Genomic DNA, 18,806 nt, shown 5'->3' with positions numbered 1-18,806 from the left:
GAGTTTGGGCACATTGGAGAATATCATGTAAAACATCACATGAGGAAAAGAGACACTAAAAAGAGATGTTTTGTTTGTATAGAACTTGGACATCTTGCCAAGAATTTTATGAATAGAGGTAGAATTGAAGATGAAAAGAAAGCTAAAGCTAACAATATCAAAAAATAAATGAGGCAGAAATGGGTACAAAAATCTCTAGAGAATGCAACCAAAGTGATGAATTTGTTGACACCCAAATCAATAAGTTGGGTGACTCAACCATGTCAACTTAGTTTCCTATGGAGATCACTAGAACTGTGATTCAAAAGAAGTCATCTAACAACAATTCTAGCTAGTAAGAAAAAATATCCATATCAGCATTTAAGATGCGCAAGGATCACTGAGTGATTATGGAAGTTCAAGACCTTACTGAGAAAGGTCAAGCTGCAAGACCTTACCAAGCAAGGTTGAGTTACATATCTTTTTTTGGATACAGATGTCGAGTTGGTGACTCTATCGAGTACCAAGTTTGGACCGAGTGGTGGTAACCTTACCCAGTTCAAAGTTATCATTATGTTGGTAGTTCCTATCATGTTAGGAGACCTTACTAAGTTAAAGGTCTCTTCTGAGCATTAAAGACCAAACCAAGTGGAGGATAGCCTGTTACCAAGCGAATATGTGTACGAAGTATTAATGGAAATCATAAAGACTAAAATTTGTGAAAAGGAGGAAATTGAATGTATTGTTTCACTATGAATTTTTAGAGCATAGAGCAAAGAGAGAATTTAGAGCCCCTGAGCAATGGAATCTTCTAGTAGCAAGATTAAGAAAGGTTTTCAGATGTTGGTTTATGGAGTTGATTGTAAGGCTCCCGCATTTAAATTGACACCAACACTTCCAAAGGCACTCAACATTGTTGGAGCATAATCCCAAATTCTACCTAAGGTATTCCTTATTCATGACATTCGATCATTTTATCACTATTTTATTCAAGAGTTGGGAACCCTAGAGATGAATGAGGCATTCAATGAACTTTGTGTGGATGGTTCTCTAAAACTCGAGCACAAACATTTGGAGACAAAGGGTTTGATGCATATTTTACATATATTGAGGGAATTCAAAGTGAAGTGAATTAGACTCATCTTAAGTCATGTTGATAACATGTAGTTATGGTTGGATCACCCTTATTTGATAACCAAGAAGATGATACATAAGATTCTTGGATTGCCCATGTTGAACAAAGCAAAGACCACAAAAACCCTAGGTTGGGTTGAATTAGCAAAAAGGATTGTTGTCAAATGGGACGGAAGAGGTATGAAACTAAGTGGAGCAACTAACATGATATTAAAGTTTGGCATCCATGTGATGGCTCACAAAATCTATAGCTCAAGCCAGTTGAATAGTGTATCATGTGAAGAAATTGACCTGGTGTTCAAGGTGGTAAAGAATAATTTATCCTTTGACCTTGCCAAGTTTTTGTTAAATCAATTAAGAAAGAACATGGAAAACATCTGAGTATCCAAGAACAATCTGTGTAAGTTTGGTTCTCTGTTTACATGTTTATTCTTCTATGTTCAAAAGTTTTTCCCTTCTAAAGGAACTATAGTATGGAAGAAAGATACTGCAGTATTGTATCAAATCAATGAATTTATAGCAGAGATAGGAGAAAAATTTGACAGTATTATGGATAATTACTTTGAGACATTCAATGAGAAAATGCAAAGAAGATTTGATTGTGACAAGGTTTACATTCAAGTAGTCAATCCTAGAGTGGGATGGGTTAAACCTTTGGAATATGAGGTTAACATAGATGACACTAAGGATATCATTGAGGCTCTATTGAATGAACCTTTGGATCCTAAGGCAACATATTTTGGAACATATGAAGAGGCTAAGGCAATAATTGAGCTTGAGATTAAGTTACCCCAAGCAATGAATAGAGGAAGAAAATGGATAGAGAAAATAATGAAGAACACTAAGCAATCAAGATCTTCTCTCATGCTTACTGAAGGTAAGGGAGATGACTTAGTTGAAGATGAAGACAAAGAGGAGAATGCAGAGGAAGCATAATCTGAGGAAGAAGAGCCTCCCAAGAAGAAATGGAAGGTCATAATAACAAAACCTGTAAAGTATTCCCCTGTTGTACTCACAAGGAGATCCACCAAATCCAAGATGAAATTGAAGTCAGGTGAAGAGGATGAAGCTGAACAAATTATATTTCAGAGGTCTACCCCTACTCTTTGGGAAAAATTAAAGAAATTGTAATAGGGAATAGATATGACATGTTTTAAATCTTTGAAGTATGAGACTAGGGGCCAAGAGGAGAAAAGCAAATTGAGGATGCTCTTGTGGCAAGATTGGGTAAGTAAAAGTACTCACTTGATTAATTAACACAACAAGTTCCTGATGTAATTTTAAAAGCAGTCAAACCTCAATGGGATAATGCATTGAAATTTTCTAAAGACATCAGTGAATAAGCCTTGAGACAACTTATGTTGAGTCTTAATGAAAAAGAGGTAAAGGAATCATTGAAAAAGAATGAGTAGAAGCTTAAACCTAAATTCAATACATGTCTAATATTGCTAAAGGACATTAAATCTATGGTGAATTCTAATACTACCACATGGAAATCTATCTATGGGTTGCACAAACCTAGCGACTTTGTTGTGCAAGTAGATGACAAAGATGTTGAAGAAGATGATGTGGTTTAGGAAGTAGAAAATAGAGATAATGAAATATACAATGTAGATCTTGATGATAAGGAAAAAGAACAATAACCTATTGGAGGAAGTCTTCTAGAAATTTTGAGGATTGGGGAATCTGATATAGAAAATATTGCAGTAGAAGTGGTGACTTCCTTTCCTCATTCTTCGAGAAAAGCCTTCGTGTAATCAAGCTCAAAAAAGGTTTATATTGAGTTTTTTGTAGTTACAACTAAAGTACCTAACACCCAACCAATTTTTGGAATTTTTATACCAAGTATTTCAATGACTAAAGTGTCTAACACTTCATCTACCAAGCAACAATTCTTTCCAGCATCAAGCTTGACCGAGCAATAACAAGGTATTCCTATAGTTAGTCTTGCTTTCCCTACATTTGTTATTATTCCTACTTTTTCAGCCATTATTTCTACCATGGCTAGTGCGATGATAGTTGAGACCCAGTCTCAACTAAGCACTGAAGTTTTCAACAAGGGGAAAAAAATATTTTTCCTAAGGATAAGGGTTAAGAGGTCAAAACCTCTAAGGATGAGATTGATCTAGAGGAAGATATTCCAAGACCAGATTGGGATCTTTCCAATCTGACACTTGATCAAATGGATACCCTAGGAGAACTTTAGAAAAAGAGGGCTAAGCAACATAAACTTAGAGAAGAGAGGAAAAAGAAAAAGAAAGTCCTTGAGGACATCAAGAGCATATTTGTAGATGTTTTGAGCATTGAGGTTGATGAAAATAACCTATTCTAGATTAGTTAGTTGAAATTGTCCACAAGTACAATGAAGAATTGAATGGAGAAGAAAAATTGTTGCAAAGAGTAGAGGGAAGAGAGAAAATTTAATGATAAAGTTTTGGAACAAGTAGCATAGAAGATTGCTATTGATTAGGTAGAACTATATATTATTCTTACTACACTGTAAACATCTATAAATAATGTTGTTTCTATATTTGTCAAGTTGAGTGACACATCTATCTTTACTAAGGAAATCAACGATAAATTATCCAAGATAGATGAGGATATTAAGGTAAGTGCACATCAGCAATCACTTCACCCTAGTTGTAGCTCTACACACTTTACAAAGATCAAATACTTAATAGATCTACAAGTAGAGTTGTTAAGGGAAGAAGCCAGCATTAGGGATACACTTGTAGAATTTAAAGGCATGATTCTTCCAAACATGGATGCACTAAAAAAGCACATTGTACATGCAATGACACTCATCCATGACAATAACTTCTCCATAGTTGACCACATGATGGAACTTTTAGCAGAAGTACAAATAGTCTTGCATGCAAGTAAGGTATTATAAAAGAATTAGGAAAAGACCATGACAATCATTTTGAAGGTACATAGTAATTTCTTGTCACATTTTAGTATTAACTTGTAATTATTTTATACCTTCAACATTTATGTCAAAAAGGGGGAGAATATTATTGATAAAGTGGGAGAAGAAGATTATTTGTATAGAGAAGATTATCATACTCTAGATATATGTATAGGGGAGAGATATATATATGGGGGAGTAGTCATATGAAGACACATGTACAAATTAGCAGAAAATGTGTTTACAAAATCAATTTTGTAAAATTAGAAAAATAGATAATTTACCAAGCTACAATAGCAGTAAGTCAAAACTAAGTTGAAGACACAAAATGTTGATAAAGGAAGTTTTTGACTTATAATTTTGAGAATTTAGATTTTTGGTATGATAAGTGTTTTTGTCACTAATGCCAAAAGGGGAGATTGTTGACATTAAGGTCAATTTGTTGACATTCAATCAAGTTTGTTATTAGTGACAACACTTATTCAAATTTTGTATGGCTACCGAGCTCATTGAATAGTCTACAGTGTTTGCCATATATTTCAATAGCCACCAAGCACTACAATTCCTACTAAGAATTTTAGTGGTTATCAAGTGAATTTAGGTAGTGTGAAGCCTAGTAGTTCAACTCGAGTAGTTCAATGGTTACCAAGCTTTGCTATTTCTACTGAGTTTACAGTTCATGGAATATAAAGCTAGTGTTAGCCGAGTTGTATGGAGATTAGTGTTTACCGAGTGCAGTCATGGTAAACATGTAATTTAGTTTATACTAAGTTACACAATATCTATCGAGTCACCAATGTAGACTGAGTTCAAGACTACATTGAAGTGATTGGTATGGACTAAGCTTCTACTTCTACCAAGTGCATGACAATGTTGAGTAATGACAGTGGATGCTAAGTATCAAAACTTCACCAAGTCAATCTTCAGAACCCAAGTATCTTCATTTGAGCTGACTTTGTAATATTGATGTTAACTTCTATTTGGTCAACTTAGTAATTATGTAAATTGGATTGATATATATGTAATGTATTGTATCATATCCAAGTGTGTCAGTAATGTAAAAAAGAAGCATGCAAATGTGAATTAGTAGCAAACAAAGTATATTGTAAGGCCATATCAGAATAGGAGCAACAGAGTCATATCTATCACATAAAGGTGATTGGTACTTCAAAGAACCTCTATTAGCAAATTAGTTGTAAGTCAGAGATCTACGATTTCATCCTAACAGGTGAACCAGTCCAAATCCTTTAACAAGGTAGACTTCACAGTCTTTCTTAAATCTCTTAACAGGGTGCATACTTAATTGTGTGTTTGTAAAACCTCTAACAAGGTGGACCTAGCAATCCTAATTCCTCTTAACAGGGCAGATCATCAAAAGTAATCATTGTACGCCTTAATAGGCCAACTTTATGTTGCATTATTGAAGTTTTGTGGGTATCATCCCCACCCCAATTTTACTTTCTATTTGAAAGGTTTCTAGGTCACCAAATTATTGTGTTCAAGTATTACGAATGTTTTATGTTTTCAATTTCTCATGCATGCAGTTAGATCTGATTTAATGAACTAAATGGTAATTGGGTTATTGCAATTAAGATGTGGTTTTGGTAAAAAATTTGAGGTTACTAGTTCACCCCTCCCTTCTCAGTAACCTAGAATAGTCTTGAATATTTCCAACAATTGGTATCAGAGCTTTGTGGTTCTTAGGATAAAGCTTGACAGCTTGAGAAAAGATCAAGGACAATGGGGATATTTAGACTTGATAAGGCAATTGACAATGAAAAATTGGATCTAGAAATGACCATTGCACAACTCATGAAAGTTAAGGAGCAACTTTCCCAATCTCTGAAAAGAAAGAAGGAACTTACAAATCAAATGAATGATCATTAGTACATTGAAGAAATAATTGAAAACTTTTTCCCTTCAAGCAATTCAGAGGAAGCAAATGATGTAATCAAAGAACTCCTAGAGAAGAATGGTTCCCTACAAGAAGTAAGAAAGCTTAAAAGAGAACAAGAAATTCAATCAGTAAGGCTATGTAAAATATTGGAATAGAGGAATAAGATGAAAGAAGAAATGGATGGAAGAAACAATAAAATCTAGAACCAATCCCTTCAGCATGCAGATCTTATGGATCAAATCTCCAATGCAAATGAGGAAATCATGAGCCAAAGATAGATCAATGAAAGATTAAGAAATGGTCTAAATTTGGAAAGACAAATCAATGAAAGAATAAAAAATGAGTTGAGATCTAAAAAGGAAATCAGTGAAAGATTGAAAAATGACCTAAACACTAAAAAGAAAATCAATGAAAGAATGATGAAATCCCAAGTAGACATGAATCAATTAAATCAACTGAATGAGCAGAATCTCTATAGACAAAAAGGTAAAGTAGGAATTGGATACAAGAAGATGAATTGTCCAAACAAGGTACTCAAAGGAATCAAAGACCTACTTGCAATCACTGTGGTAAGATAGGTCATACATCAAACAAATGTTGGAGTAATGGTAGAGAAAAATTCAATGGTAAATGCTACAATTGCAATCACCATGGTCACAAGGCTAATGAATGCAAAGAGAAAAAAAAATTTGAGGGCAAGTGTCACAAATGCAAGAAACAAGGTCACAAGGCATCAAATTGCAGAACCAAGTCATTCAATCTAGCAGAGCAAATTGTGAAAGTGATATTCAGTTGGGACTACAACACTTGGTGTAGATGTCATTAATGTGGAGAATATGGACACATTGGCATGAACTGTGTTAAACTTCACACAAGGAGAAGAGATACCACTATAAGATGTTTCACTTGTACCGAACTTGGTCATATAGCTAAAAATTGCATGAATACAGGTAGAGTTGAATATGAAAAGAAAGAAAAAATAGATAATATTCAAAAGCAGATGAGGCAGCAATGGATTCCTAAATCTACCAAAGAAGCTAGTGTAAGTAATGATGGTCATGTCACTCAAGAAGTGGGTGACTCCACCATTTCCAACTAAGTTCTTATGGAAGAACTGGAACTGGGCTGTCAAGATCACATCCAAACAGTTCCAATTGAAAGGTGACAAAGATCCAAGTTAGTATTTAAGATACAAAAGGATCACTGAGGAAGATCGATATCAGTTATCATCGAGTTGACTTCTCTATTGAGCAAGGTTAGTTCATGGACTCTATCGAGAAAAGTTGGGAGTAACAAGAACATGTTTGATTACCGAGTTATGAAGCCTTTACTGAGCAATCTAAACAGATAGTGGATGACAGGCTGTCATGCACAATGTCATCATAGCTACCTTTGTACTGAGCATTAATGGAAAATTATTAACAAAAAGCATGAAATCAAATTCATTTTCACCAAGAATTCTAAGTGTTATTGCTAAGAAGCAAATTGCAGAGTGACCAAGTGACTTCAACCAAAAGTTGTAGCTAAGTTCTTCAAAGTTTTTATAGCTTACTAACTTACCATGGCATCAAGTAGTAGTAGAAAAGCAAGGAAAGGGTCAGAGATGTTGGTCTAAGGAGTAGAATAGAAAGTACTTGATTTCAAACTTGTGTCAATGGTTGCTAAAAGCCTCAACCCAAACGAAGAACAATCATAGATCCCTCCTAAGGTACTACTCATTAACAACATTCAAACTCATTTTAAGTGTGCTATTTAGGAAATTGGAACCCTAAAAATGGATGGTGCCCTAGGAGAATTGTGTGTTAATGGAGTACTCAAACCTAAACATAAACATTTAGAAGACAAGGGTTTAACCCACATTCCCCACCTGCCTCAAAGTTTTCAAATAAAATGGATCAGATACATCCTAAGCTAAGTTCACAATAATCAGTTACTATTTTAGCAACCAGTTTGAATTATCAAGAAGATGATTCATCATATCACTGGCCTCCCCATGCTCACCAAAGCCTAAACCACCAAAACCCTAGGTCGGGTGGAGTTAGAAAAGAAAACCCTAGCCAAGTGGGATGGTAGAGGTATGAAGATCAATAGTGTAACTGATGCAAAACTAAAATTTGGCATACATGTGATAGCTCACAAGATTTACAGTTCTAGCCATCTCAACAGTGTGTCATGTGAAGTTGTTGGCTTGGCATACAAGGTTGTTAAGAACAACTTGTCATATGATCTTGCAGACTTGTTATTAAAGTAGTTCAATAAGAACATGGAAAGTATTAGAACTTCCAAAAACAACCCTTGCAAATTTGGTTCTCTATTGACTTGCTTATTTTTCTATTTTTAGAAGTTTTTCCCTTCAAAAGGCATGGTAGTACGGAGAAAAGATGTGCTAGTATTATATTAGATTAATGAATGTATTTCTGAAATGGGAGAAAAATTTGTTAGCATAATGGATAACTATTTTGAAGTCTTCAAGGAGAAAATGAATAACAAATTTAGGATACCCAGGAAATTGGTAAAAGACTACAAAGATGATGTTTGTTTCATGGTAGATTGTGACAGAGTCTACATTCAGGCAGTGAAACCCAGAGTTGTATGCGTAAAACCTCTTCCCTATGAGGTGAATATAGATGAAGCAAAGGACATAATTGAAGCCTTGATTAATGAACCAATTGATCCAAAGGCACCACACTTTGGAACATATGATGAGGCCAAGGCAAGAATAGAGCTTAAAATCAAGCTTCGATAGGTGGTTAACAAAGGTAAGAGGAGGATAGCCAAACTAAAAACAAGCACACCTCTTATGTTAATTGAGGGTAAAGGAGAAGATGTTGAAGAAGTAGAGGATGAAGAGGAGTCAGAAAAGGAAGAAGAACCAGTGAAGAAGAAAGGCAAGGTGATCATCACCAAGCCACCTAAGCCATCCACTATAGTTTTTACAAGGAGGTCCAAGAAGAAAGGCAGTGATATTGTCTTTAGCAAACCTTCTCCCACCTTCCAAGAAAAATTGAATCAATTGGAAGAAGGTGTTGGTATAACAAACTTTAAATCCTTGAAGTATGAAACTAGGATAGAGGCTAAGAAGAAATAGGTTGAAGAACTAGTGTTAACCAAAATGGGAAAATGGAAATGCTCACCAGATCATATAGCCTCCCAAATATCTAATGACTTATTAGATAAAATTAAGCCAAGATGGTACTTTGCAATGCAAACAACAAAAGATATCTATGCACAAACCCTGAGGTAGTTGCTACCTAGCATGATAGATGTTGAGGTAAAAGAGTCCTTAAATAAAAATAAAGATAAGATGACTCTTAGATTTAATACTTGTTTAATTTTGATCAAGGATATAGAGCATGTGGTTAAGAATGCCACAAGTATATGGAAGAATGTTTATCACTTGCATAAATAAAGTGACTTCCCTGTAGAAGTTAAGGATGATAACAATGATGATGAGGAAGAAGAAACTTATACTGAGCCAATACATTTTGAAAATGAAGAAGTTAAAGAAGATAAAGAGGAAGAAGCTACCGAGGAAGATAAAGAAGACGATGAGGATATTGATCCTATGAAGATAGCAGCCACAATCATTGCCTCACTTCCTCACTATCCAAGGAAACCAGCAGCTACATCAAGCTTGGAGATAACTTCAGCAAGTTTGATTGTGACCACAGCAAATACATCAAATGTCTAAGATCACTCTTTGCTCCTTCATAGCTTAGCACATCATTGATAGAAGTGTCTACCACTTCATTTACTGAGTTGTAGCCTCCCTCTTCTTTAGCTACTGAGTCAGCATCATTAGGCATGAGTATAGTATGTTCTACAATTTTGTGTTCTTCTGCAGTAAGTACAATTTTGGATTCTACAATTTTGACTACTATAGTTTTGGATTCAATAAGCATACCAATTAGTATTCCATCTGTTAGCACTGTACAAATTTTCACTACTAGTCCTACTATCTCTACTATTTTTTTCATGTCAGATTCAAAGGCATTAAGTGCAAGGATAGTTGAACCCAAGGTTCAACTGAGTACAAGATTTTTGAGTAGAGGTAAGGAGATAGAGGAGGATATTGACCTAGATGAGGAGATTGAAATTCTCAAATGGGACTTTGATAATATCACTATAGATCAAATGCATATAGCTAGTCAACTCCTCCAAAAGAAGGCAAAGTAGAAGAAACTTAGAGAGGAGAGAGACAGAGAATACAAAATCATAGATGATGCCAAGAATATTTTGACTAAGGTGATAGGTGTTGAAGTTAATACTTCTCAACACATTTTTTTGCAATTAGAAGAGGCAATCCAGAAGTTTAATGAGGACTCTAGTGATCAAGATAAATTGATTGAGAAAGAAGAAAAGGAATTTGATAATAAAGTGCTTGAGCACATTACTCAACAAATAGCTATCCAACAAGTGGAGCTTTCCTCAATTTTGACCAATCTTGAAACCTCTTGCACAAATGTAGCATCACTTTTTAGAAAGTTGTGTGATATTACCAAGTTTACGAAGGAGATAAAGGGAAAACTGACAAAGATTGATGAAGATCTGAAGGCTAGTGCATAGGAGTTGCAACTTAACCCTAGTTCAAGCTCTGCACATCATATAAAGATTAGATTCTTGTCAGATATGCAGGCAAAGTTGTTGAGAGAAGAAGCAAGGATCCAGTCTACACTAATAGATATTTAGAATATGATCCTTCCCATCATGGATATAATGCATAAGCATATTGTTTATTCAAAAACATTTATCCATGACAACAACTTCTCCATTGCAGATCACATGATACAGCTATCTACAGAAGTGCAAGTTTCTCTACATATGTGCAAAGTTTTGCAAGAGAACTAGGATAAGACATTAGCACTTATACTTAAGGTACATTCTAATTTTCTTTCTCATATTGGTGTCTCCATGTAAATAAGTTTTGAATAAATCTTTGGCATTATTGTCAAAAAGGGGGAGAGACACTTAATATGCCATATATAGTGAGAGATACTTTGTATACTGTGCATATTGTATGGGGGAGAATCATGCAAAGGGAGAATGTGTATATAGTAGAGAATTTTTAGTATACTGTATATACTTACAAAGACAAATTCTTGAAAATCTCAAAAATAGCAAACCATACCAAGCTAGTATCACATTGTGATGTATATAAGTTTTGGCTAATAAATGTTATTGTCACTAATGCCAAAGGGGGAGATTGTTAACATTCAATCAAGTTTGTTATTAGTGACAACACTTATTCAGATTCTATATGGCTATTGAGCTCATTTAATAGTCTATAGTGTTTGCCATGTATTTCAATAGCCACCAAGCACTACAGTTCCTACTAAGCATTTTAGTGGTTACCAAGTGAATTCAAAAGCCCAGCAATTCAACCTGAGTAGTTTAGTGGTTACCAAGCATTGTAGTTTTTACCAAGTTTATAGTTCATGGAATATAAAGCTAGTGTTAACCAAATTGTAAGGAGATTAGTGTTTACTAAGTGCAGTCATGGTAAACATGTAATTCAGTTTATACCGAGTTACACAGTATCTACCGAGTCACCAGTGTAGACCAAGTTCAAGAGTACATTGAAATGATTAGTATGGATCAAGCTTCTACTTCTACCAAGTGCATGACGATGCCGAGAAATGATAGTGGACGTCGAGTATCAGAACTTCACCAAGTCAATCTTCAGAACCTGAGTATCTTCATTTGGGTTGACTTTATAATATTAGTGTTAAATTGTATATTGGTTGACTTTGTAATTATGTAAATTGGATTGATATATATGTAATGTATTGTATCATATCCAAGTGTATTAGTAATGTGAAAAAGAAGCATGTGAATGTGACTCAGTAGTAGACAAAGTATATTGTAAGACCATATTAGAATAGGAGCAGAAAAGTTATATCTATCACATAAAGGTGATTAGTACTTCAAAGAATCTCTATCAGCAAATCAATTGTAAGTCAGAGATCTATTGTTTCATCCTAATAGGTGAACCAATCCAAATCCTTTAACAAGGTAGACTTAACAGTCTTTCTTAAATCTCTTAGCAGAGTGCATACTTAATTGTGTGTTTGTAAAACCTCTAACAAGGTGGACCTAGTAGTCCTAATTGCTCCTAACAGGGCAGATCATCAGAAGTGATCATTATAAGCCTTAATAGGCCAACTTTATGTTGTAGTATTGAAGTTTTGTGGGTATCATCCCTACCCCAATTTTACTTTCTATTTGGAAGGTTTTTGGGTCACCAAATTATTGTGTTCAAGTGTTATGAATATTTTATGTTTTCAATTTCTCATGCATGCAGTTAGATCTAATTTAATGAACTAAATGGTAATTGGATTATTGTAATTAAGATCTGATTTTGGTAAAGTTTTTGAGCTTATTGATTCACCCCTGCCCTCTTAGCAACCTAGAATAGTCTTGAATATTTCCAAAAAAAATCTATTAGTAACTTAACACTTAGTTAGTTGGTTTCCTTTCTATCAAGCTCTGTAGTTTCTACCAAGCTTATCATTCATCTAGCAATGTTAGCCAAGTGTTTTAGTTGCTACCAAGCTGTACAGTCAAATTGTAGTTCATGTCAAGCTTCATAGTGTCTACTGAGCATCTGAGATAGTTAATAGTATTACCTGAGTGTAGCAGAGTCTACCAAGCTATTGAGAAGAAGTAATGAAGTTCTTAGTGTTAACCTAGCTCTATAGTGTTAACCAAGTTATGTAGTGTCTCCCAAGCTCGCAATGTTAACAAAGAGGATTCAATGTTGACCAAGTCATGTAGTGTCAACTAAGTGATTCAATATCTACCAATTTTCTTAGTGTTCACTGAGTCACACAATGCTGACCAAGTTCATGTTACTCAAAGTGATCAGTATGGACCAAGCTTCAACTTCAACTAAGTGCCACAGTTTTTTGAGTGTTGACAGTGTTTGTCGAATGCCAGAACATCACCTAGTTTTTTTTTTGAACTCAATCTATAGCAATGGGCCAACTTTGTGAATTATGATGAATTTGGTATTGTAGTTGACTCCAAAAGGTAATTAATTGGATTTTTATATATATGTAATGTATTGTATCATATCCAAAGTGAATGAAGTAATAAAGTAATGAGCAAGAAGCATATAAGTGTGAGTTAAAGAAGGCTACAAGCAATAAATGGTATAGTAGAGACCTATCTATCACAGTAAGGTGGTCATTGCAATTCAAGGAATCCCATTCAGCAAATCAAAGTTGCATACTAGAGATTAGCCACGTATTCATTCTAATAGGTGTATCAATCAAATCCTTTAACCAGGTGGACTTAATAGTCTTTTGATAAATCTCCTAATAGGAGTGCATACTTCATTGTATGTTTGTAAATCCTTTAACAAGGTGGACCTAATAGTCCTTATTTCTCCTAATAGGGAAAATCGCCAAAAGTGATCAATTGTAAACCTTAACAGGCCAACTTTATACAGTAGTACTAAAGCTTGTGAGTATCATCCCCACCCCAGTTTTGCTTTCCATTTGGAAGGTTTATGGATCACCATATCTTGTGTCAAAGTGTTATGAATGTTTTATTGTGTTTGTTCTTTCATGCATGCAATTAGATCATAATAATATATGAAGGATTAATTGGTGAAGTGAGTTAAATATTTATTGGTTCCTTATTCACCCCTCCCCTCTCAATAACCTAGCCTACCTTATATTTCCAACAATGGAATACCAATATTAACTTGAAATTGATTAGAAGTAGGGATGACATCAAATATAGTATCCACAACTTTACCATAAAGGGTCATACGAAGAGATATATAACCATAAGGGCAATAAAGGACACCGTAGATGTTTGAATCAACACTTCATATATGTCATAGGTACCCTTATGCATTCATTTATTAAACATATACTCTTCAGTGATAACATTAACTATGGAAGAGGGATCAATAAAAACACCATGGGAAGGGATATGAAAAACCCCAGTGGTAATATAAAGAGGACCATTGGGTACTTAATTAATCATCTCAAAATGACAAAAAGATGATAGGAAGGAAAGGGATAGGTTTAGGTGGAGGAAAAATTGAAGGTTGAGGTTGAGATTCAACATGATTAACCATGTGATTAACTTCATCTTCCTTGTCATTATAAGTGATATTAGTAATCAGAAAACAAGGTTGATTAATGTCATTTGTTAAATGTGAAGGTAAAGGGTTAGTATAAATTTTTAAGTTATGATTAGGATGTGCAACATATTCATTTATATTATCAGGCTCAACATCAACATATATAGCATTAGAATCAATAAGTTCTTGAATAACATTTTTCAAAGCATAGCACCTTTGACTATTGTGGCCAAGTTGACGATGATATTGACAAAAAGTACTCAAATAAAATAACTAATGCATTAGTTTGCTAATGTCAATGGGACATATAGGAGGAAGCTTAATACTATTATTATTAATTAACTTCAACATCACCACATGCAAACATTCAAATAAAGTAGTATATTTATAATTAGGATGATACATAGAGTTAAAAGTATCCATAGCTTTAAATGTGGTAGCAACTTGATAATCTATTGTGTTTGTTGTCTTGTTGATTTTAATGTAGTCGTTAAGCTTAGAAAACTTGTTTTGATGAATGACGACATTATTCTTGTCAATAGTTATAGGAGTCATTAGAGTGGTTCTCTCAAGATGGATCACTCTTATCTCTAATGTCTTTTTGCAAAAAAATTAAAAAAATGTGTTGAATATCATTATCAAGCACATGACAAGATATTTGAGCATACAAATGTTTGAATCTACCAATAAAGTCACATTTCTTTTATTTAACATTATATTTACAATCCATCAAGTCAATTAAATAAATTTAAGGACCAATGTTGTTTGAATTGTCAAATGAAAGTATTGGCAATATTTTGAAAGGAATCAATAGAATAAAGGGGTAAAGAATAACTTCATTGTAAAGCTTTGTCACTAAAGGTACACATGAATAACTTATCCATGAGCCTATAGTCATGAACAAAATCAATATGGTTAGTGCATAAAGTCCTAACATGAATCACATGATCACCCTTACCATGATATGTGTCAAGATGAAGTATCTCAATATGTTACAAGATAACAACATGAAGGATATCTAGAGAAAGGGGATTATCAATGTCACATGTAGGAATGTTGTACTTAGATTGAGTGAATTAACCCATATGTTATTGTAAAGTGGAGACAATTTGAATTAAGCTACTAATGGTAGGATTAGAAGATGCAATAGCAAGAATCAACATATTAGATGTGTTAGCAATATTATTGTAGGAAATAGATGGAATATGCAAAGACGTAGGTTGAGGATCAGAATAAGTGAGAAGATGATTAAAATATGTGAAAGACACCACATTATACAAAGGAAATGAAGAATGTATAGAAGTACGAGGAATAATCATGGAAAGTGTGGGGTTAGGAAGACCAACACTTAAAGGATTAATGACTTATGTAGAAGTTGTCACAAGAGTTGGTGCATAAGTTGGAATACTACGAATGGAACTAGAAATGAGAATGGAAAGTTCAATAGTTTTGGAAGGATGAGTGTATCTAACTCCTGATAACATTCTATCAAAGGCTTACCATGAGTACTGATAAGATGAGACATGCCACATAAGATGGTAATATTATTATCATCATGATTAAAAGGTTTCTTAATAGCCTTAATAGTGACAACATTGTCAAGAATTTGATTCTCTTGTGCAGGCCAATTTTCTAATTTATCAAATTCATGATTGAACTTGTTAACTTAGGAAGGAGTCATCTTCCTCATGGGAAGAGAAGGAAGAGTTATTATCCATGATAGGATTGAGATCATGCATAAAAATCTTGTTATTATTATGGCTCTTAGGAAAGCAAGAGTAATCATAGTCAAAATAATCCATGAGTCTATGAATTCTTCGAATAGGAAGGCTATAGGTGGGACTTAAGTCATATAAGAGAATATTGTCATGTCCCCAGTTTAAGATAGAATTTTAGTAACAATTAGATATTACAATATTATTAAATAAATATACTAATAAGATTTTATTATAATTAGTAGTTAAATAAAAAAGTAAGGAATGATAATTATATATATATAAGCTATTATCAATAAAATAATATTTAGTATGAAAATGATAAACATGACAAAAAAATCTGAAGAAAGTAGGAAACATGATCGCTCCTAAACACAGGCCTCCCTCAAACTACAAAGTGAATCAATAGCAGATGATAGGGGGAAGCACTCTTCATGTTAAAAAACAATTCGAAGTACTCTCCATGATCTAGGAAGAACAACAAATTTTCAAACAACCAGGAAAGCCTAAAGGCTTTGAAACCCTAATCAAGCTTCACGAAGAATGAAACATTAGTATTCATAGAAATCAGAATAGCACTATTGAAAATGGATGGAAGATTGTTCAAAATAGAAAGAAGAGTAAGTAAGATTGCAAAAAGAAAATTCCAAAACCATACACCAGGACCAAAGCTCTAGACCAGCAATTGAAGAATCAAGAGGTCATTTTCAAAAAAAAAAATACACCAGCAAAGAAGATAAAAAATCTTTGTCGATACAAAGAAAATACAAAATGTAAATATCTCAACCCACCCAGATCTCTGAACCCAATAACATACCTTTTGGATTTTCTCTATCTCGAGAATGGGTCCCAGTAGTAAAGCATGAAACATATGTATCTATACTGAAAAATCATATAGAAAAAAAAACTCAAAAGGGAACAAAGACATCCTCATCATCTCTATATGTTCCTCCACATCGGTAAAAGTAGTATGTATTAAATAAATGAAGCAAAGGCACAAACCCCAATCAAAGAAACTTAGCCAAAGTAGAAAAAATTGGCACTATAATCATCAGTGACAAATAAAATGAAGCAAAATGGCAAGAATGCTCTAAGCTAGGCATTCATCCATATTGGAACAGTCCAACAAAATATAGAAACAATCTGGAACGGAATGTAGCAAAAATTTGTGGAGAAAAGGTAACATAACTCTTCATGCAAATCAATATTGGTTTCTATAATGTCAGGATATTAAATTTAGAAATGAAGTATTAGAATTATCAAATTGTTTTTACAAAGAGCATCATATAAATGTTTTAGCATGGCAACCCAATTTTAATGAAAACTATAATAAACAAAAATAGGCAATTAAGTGGATGGAATGTGTGAACATACCATCAAAAATAAATGATATCCACATCATAAGAAGAATAGGACAATCTCTAGGAACTCTAATAGGATTCAAAGTTAATAAATCTAAAACAAACAAGATAAGATTCTTAGTAAAAACATAACAAAGCGAATCTATAAATAGGAAAATTATATCAAATAGATCAATATACAAATTAATGTTTACTGAATATATAGAAGAAATAAATAAAATTATAGGAACAGACTTTAATAGCATAAACATCAAGAATAACTTAAAGAAAATACTAAGGGAAAGCTGGAAAAGGGAAGAAAAAGTAGAAGAAAACAAGGAGAGAAGAACATCAAAAAAGAAAAGAAACCAAGACATAGAGAAAACAGAGATAGTTCAAGAGGCTCAAAAGGAAAATTCAAGTAGAGAAGAAGACGTAGAATATAGATGGATGACAAATATAGGTTATCAAAATTCTTTAGAAAAATACAGAAATTATAAAGATTGCAGAATAGAAAAGGATACAATAGAAGAGATAGAGATCAATGTTAAAAAATTAAATATGCTTTCCCATGAGATACTACTCCTACAGAATGATTTGTAAGACCAATATATCATAGCAAAAAACAAGCATATAGTACATAAAGGTAAGGCTATTTTGAAGTTAGATTCAGAGGAGGAACCAGAAAAAAGAGGTAATACAAAGTTCAAATCATTAAAAGAAGAGACAAAAATGGAATAGGAAGGGGAAAAATTGCAAAAAATAGCTAGAAATAAGGGCCTACATAGAAATAGAATCAGAGGAAGAAGTGAACCAAGAACAAAATCAAATATTGGAGAATGATCAGAACCCTAATATCTCACTAGTAGAATCAACCTAATGGAGTAATCTCACCATTAGGAAAAAAGAAAAAAAAGAAGAGTTACAAATTCTGGCAAACACCAAGCAATGGAAAGGATATGTTTGATCAGGACAAAGAAGAGATAAAAAGGGTTGAAGACAGAGGAGAGATAGAGATATTGACACCGATAGATATAGAAAAAATATCCATAGAAATAGAACAGATCAATAAATAAATAAGCATGCAAGGAGAAGCACAAGAAAATTAGAGAGAAGAATACTCAATATGGGAAGATTTTGGAACAATGGTGGAAAAATCCAACTGGGAAGAAGGAATTGAGAAAGATAGAATGGAGGATGAAGGGAAAAATCTAGAAAAAGAAGATTATCAAATGAACTACCAACTAATCAAAGAAGTTTTAGTAGAGGATGACCAGTAAATAGAAGAATTAGAAACTGTAGAAAGAGTAACAAATCAACTAAATTTGGAAAAATTGGGTATATCTATTAATTAGGAAGGGTTAAAGATACCCAGTTATGGGAAAAAAAATAGAAATGAGGACGAAAATCATTAAAAGAGCTTAGGGAAGCAGGAGGACAAGCAAAGGAACAAACTAAGATTATAGAAATTCTACAAGGCAAGAAGAGGAAGAACCTTCCCAAGGATCAATGAGAATCACCACATGGAATGCTAGGGGCCTAAATGCCCCTAGCAAGAAATTCTTATTGAAGCATAATCTAGCACTATTTGACACTAAGATCCTATTAATTCAAGAAACAAAATTAAACAAAGAAGGCTTAAAGTTAGGACAAAAACTAGGAACTTGGAAATCAGAATTTAAATCATCACAGGGAGCCTCAAGAAGATTAGGAATAATATGGAATAACCAAAAATTTA

Source organism: Cupressus sempervirens, chromosome 4 (assembly GCF_028749045.1).
Source record: "Cupressus sempervirens isolate cs-2001-9-10 chromosome 4, ASM2874904v1, whole genome shotgun sequence".
Classification (NCBI taxonomy): Eukaryota; Viridiplantae; Streptophyta; class Pinopsida; order Cupressales; family Cupressaceae; genus Cupressus; species Cupressus sempervirens.
This window is presented reverse-complemented; position numbering follows the sequence as displayed.